The sequence below is a fragment of the Lissotriton vulgaris genome, chromosome 1_1, assembly GCF_964263255.1.
Source record: "Lissotriton vulgaris chromosome 1_1, aLisVul1.2, whole genome shotgun sequence".
Classification (NCBI taxonomy): domain Eukaryota; kingdom Metazoa; phylum Chordata; class Amphibia; order Caudata; family Salamandridae; genus Lissotriton; species Lissotriton vulgaris.
In genome coordinates, this window is record NC_141685.1 from 98107682 (window position 1) to 98112938 (window position 5257).

The 5257-nt window shown below is 41.1% G+C and overlaps 1 pseudogene; it reads left to right on the forward strand.

Annotated features, from left to right (window-relative positions):
- The first annotated feature begins 655 nt into the window (after positions 1-655).
- LOC147737561 (uncharacterized) lies at positions 656-3007 on the forward strand (annotated as a pseudogene).
- Positions 3008-5257: the final 2250 nt, after the last annotated feature.

Genomic DNA, 5257 nt, shown 5'->3' on the forward strand with positions numbered 1-5257 from the left:
CATTTGTCATGTATACTTCCTAAAGAGTTACCTTTGTTAGACATTTCCTAAAGAATTACCTTTTTTATACACTTCCTGAAGAGTTACCTTTGTTATACTCTTCCTAAAGAGTTACCTTTGTTATACACTTCCAAGTTACCTTGTTAAATACTTCCTGAAGAGTTACCTTGGTTAAATACTTCCTGAAGAGTTACCTTTGTTATACACTTCCTGAAGAGCTATCTTTGGTAGATACTTCCTGAAACTAAATTAACAGCAGGCTTCCTGATTCCTCTATTTTTCCACAATCTGTTCTGTTTAAATGAAATCTTGTCCATGTACATCTACGTAAAACTCTACCTGTAGCACGAGTTCTCTGTGGCTGCCCTTTCTTTAGTAAGTTACTCTGTCAATAATGGTAAATCACTGCCTTTTCAGAAGTAAATACAATGTGACATGTTCAACCACAGTTTTATTGAAATATCCATGTATGGTAAAATGTTCCTTACTAAATTTTAAATATGGTAGAGAAGAGATGTCTTATCTAGCTGGTTAAATATTGTGTATTCACATTCTTTACATTTGCATTTAGTAATATTGCATTTCTTTGCATCCGATAGAAAATAGGACTTAAAGGCACGGATTGATTATGAATAATGAAAATAACACATCAAACCTGAAAAAATAATCAAAAATAAGGAGCTCCAAAAACATCAGTGCAATCAGAGGCAGAGGACAGATCCAGGAAGAAGCAGTCAAAGGCAATTCAGTGAGTGTCCGAGTCTGAGCTCTGCACCTCGACACCCCAAGACGAAGAAAGGACCTCTACAAAATTAAGGCAACAAAACTGACAAATCACCTGCTGTATAAACAAGCGTCCAACACCAGCTTTGATCATGAGGCCGGTATGAGAGTTGGAGGAAGGTCTCGTGTCTATTTGGGATCCATAGCTTGGAACAAAATCCCATTTCAGCGTTGAGCTGTTAGCAACATGATAATGTTTAAAAAAGGTTGAAAACTTGGCTTTTTGTCCATGTTTGAAACAAACTGATTTACTTTCTTTTCTGACCTGTGCTTGGCCCCAGGACACTCTTTGGAGTAGCTGTACACATTACGAGTCGCTTCACCATCATGATGTGGCTAGAGCAGTGCTTCGCTATCTAAACTGGCAACAGACCAGCATTCAGTGCTCTAGGTGTATTGTTAACTCTTTCTAGCCAAACCGCAGGCACCAGGGAAAAGCACAACGAAGTGGAGCCTAACAACTGAAGGCTAAAGGAAAGCGGAGATCTGCTCTCTAAAGTACAGAGTATTGTCCCAATTTTCACCTACCAGAACAAAGATTAAGCTTTACCCACAAGCATGCGAAGCCATTATCCAATCTAAAGATGCAATCACCCACAAGGAAGCCTTACTGATATTATGAATGTGGCAGGTATTTAGTGAGTCTTGTATTTTATTGTTAAATCGGAAATCAAGCGTCCAAAATATAACACGCATACATGGAATGTGAAAATAACGCAAGTAGTTTATTAACTATGCTGACCCATCAGGAAACACGGTCAGGAGAAAAATCGTGCAATTCCACTGAATATGTCAAGAACTTTAGCCAATTAGAAACCATAAAAGAGCATCAGCGAATACAAACAGGGGAAAAACCATACCATTGCACTGAATGTCTAGAGAGCTTCAGTCGGTTAACAGACCTCCATAGACATCAGAGAATACACACAGGGGAAAAACCATACCATTGCAAGGAATGTGTGAAGAGCTTCAGTCAGTTATCACACCTCCAAAGACATCAGCGAATACACACGGGGGAAAAACAATTCCTTTGCAATGAATGTGTAAAGAGCTTCAGTCAGTTATCACACCTCCAAATACATCAGCGAATACACACAGGGGAAAAACCATACCATTGCAATGAATGTGCAAAGAGCTTCAGTCAAATTTCAAACCTTTACACACATCAGAGAATACACACAGGGGAAAAGCCATACCATTGCAAGGAATGTGTAAAGAGTTTCAGTCAATTATCAAACCTCCATAGACATCATAGAATACACACAGGGGAAAAACCATACCATTGCAGTGAATGTGCCAAGAGTTTCAGTACGTTAGCAGAACTCCAAACACATCAGCGAACACACACAGGGGAAAAACCATACCATTGCAAGGAATGTGCAAAGAGCTTCAATCACATTTCAAACCTCCACAGACATCAGAGAATACACACAGGGGAAAAACCATTCCATTGCAAGGAATGTGCAAAGAACTTCAATCAGATTTCACAGCTACAGGTACATCAGAAAATACACACAGGGGAAAAACCTTACCATTGCAGTGAATGTGTGAAGAGTTTCAGTACGTTAGCAGAACTCCAAACACATCAGCGAACACACACAGGGGAAAAACCATACCATTGCAAGGAATGTGCAAAGAGCTTCAATCACATTTCAAACCTCCATAGACATCAGAGAATACACACAGGGGAAAAACCATTCCATTGCAAGGAATATGCAAAGAACTTCAATCAGATTTCACAGCTACACGTACATCAGAAAATACACACAGGGGAAAAACCATACAATTGCAGTGAATGTACCAAGAGTTTCAGTACGTTAGCAGAACTCCAAACACATCAGCGAACACACACAGGGGAAAAACCATACCATTGCACTGAATATGTAAAGAGCTTCAGTCACATTTCAAACCTCCGCACACATCAGAGAATACACACAGGGGAAAAACCCTACCATTGCAGTGAATGTGCAAAGAACTTCAATCGGATTTCACAGCTACACGTACATCAGAAAATACACACAGGGGAACAACCATACCATTGCACTGAATGTGTAAAGAGCTTCAGTCACATTTCAAACCTCCGCAGACATCAGAGAATACACACAGGGGAAAACCATACCATTGCAGTGAATGTGGCAGTAGTTTTACTTACTCTTCAGCATTAAGAAATCATCAGCGAGCTCACAAAGGGCAAACAAATCTTTTAAATGCCACGAATGCTTGAAATATTTACAACAAGGGGTGGTGAGGGACAGAGTCTCTGAATTAAACAGAATACTCTCACCCAGTCAAGAGATCAGGGCTAGATCCAACACCGTTTTTTAGCTCACTGCACCATCCCAGTTGCAGAACCTGGCTGTATGCAAATTAGTCTGTTCCTGTCCCAGTGCATGATGGGAACAGAGCAAACCAAACTACAAAAGCCAATTCTTACACTGGGAAGAAAACAAGCTACCGGGGACCGGTTTCTGGCATTTCAGCCTCTTCGGCCCGGCTTGCTTGAATCCTGATGGTGCAATGAGCAAGGGACTCACATCTGAGCATACCCTTCCACGCTTAGGGTGGACAAAAATATTTACAACAAGGGGTGGTGAGGGACAGAGTCTCTGAATTAAACAGAATACTCTCACCCAGTCAAGAGATCAGGGCTAGATCCAACACCGTTTTTTAGCTCACTGCACCATCCCAGTTTCAGAACCTGGCTGTATGCAAATTAGTCTGTTCCTGTCCCAGTGCATGATGGGAACAGGGCAAACCAAACTACAAAAGCCAATTCTTACACTGGGAAGAAAACAAGCTACCGGGGACCGGTTTCTGGCATTTCAGCCTCTTCGGCCCGGCTTGCTTGAATCCTGATGGTGCAATGAGCAAGGGACTCACATCTGAGCATACCCTTCCACGCTTAGGGTGGACAAAAATATTTACAACAAGGGGTGCTCCATCAGGATTCAAGCAAGCCGGGCCGAAGAGGCTGAAATGCCAGAAACCGGTCCCCGGTAGCTTGTCTCCTTTCTGGTAAAGAATTGGCTTGGTAGTTTAGTCTGCCCTGTTCCCATGATGCACTGGGCCAGGGACAGACTGATTTGCATATAGCCAGGTTCTGAGCTGGGATGGGGCAGTGAGATAAATAACGGTGATGGATCAAGCCCTGATCTTTGGACTGGGTAAGAGTGGTCTGCTCAATTCAGACACTCTGTTCATCACCACCCCCTTTTGTAAAACGAATGCTTGAAAAGCTGAAGTCCATTATCAATCCTAAACAGGCATCAGCGAACACACACAGAAGAAAAGCCTTCCAGTGCAATGAATGTGTGAAGAAATGTAGTCAATTATCAAGCCTATGTAGACATCAGCTTGCACACACTCTGTAAATACCGTACAACTGTAGTGAGTGTAGAAGTACCTTTAGGAAATCTTTCGCATTAAGGATTCATCAGTTAATGCTCACAGAGAAAAATCCTTTCAGGTGCAAATGTGTGAATATCTTCTGTCAGTTATTAAACCTACGGATACATCAACTAACACACACAGAGTAAAAAAGAGCATTGCAATGAATGTCAGAAGTGATTTTGTCAATTGCAAACACACCTGGGGTAAACCTTACAGTTGCACTAAAAGTGTGACGAGCTTTTGTCAATTTCTGATCCTACATAGCCTCAGCGAACACACACCTTCATTTAACTCACTTAGAAATAATCCTAGAGATGCAGTGAATTCAGAAAGAACTTACGAACATTAACAATAAGATTGACTCATCTGAAGACATATACAGGAGCAGAACAGTGCAGTTATTGTGAGATGAAGGAATTACAGGAAAAAATATATAATTATGTGTGTTATTCAAATACCAGATGAATGAAGAGTCCACTAGAAGAAATGAAGAAAACCAAAGATTTGTAGAATAATAAAAGTGTCTGTTCCCAGTGATTGTTCACTTCGGTACACATAGAAAAAAAACGTGATATAACAGGAAATCTACTGGGAGACTAGCACAATGTGGAATAAAAGAAAAGACAAACTGCTTGCTTTTCCTTCACATGAGAACAATCTGTTTTTCACATCTCCAGACTCACACTGCGACCTCAAGTCTGCACAAAGTGTTCAAGGTTAAAATAACAATGTGTGCTGTTGATGCAGGTTGATCGGCCCACGCTCTAAACACAACACGAACACAGCTGCGCATTTCTGAAACTCAGGTGCTTTTAATATTGCACTGCATGCATGAGTCTAGCACTTGGGAAAAACCTTTCAATCAACAAAGAGCTCTGCTGATCTGGGGTGCGATTCACTTCACCTGACTTTGGAGGTATGGGGTTCCCGGTTTTAACCTAGAGATCTTCTATTATTATAATAACTAGCACCTAGCAAGGGGAGGGTGGTACACAAGGCGCTATAGATCTGGTTCCACTATCATTATAATATGATTTCTCCCTCTGTATTTTATGGAATTGTAACAATGTTGATTGTATTGATT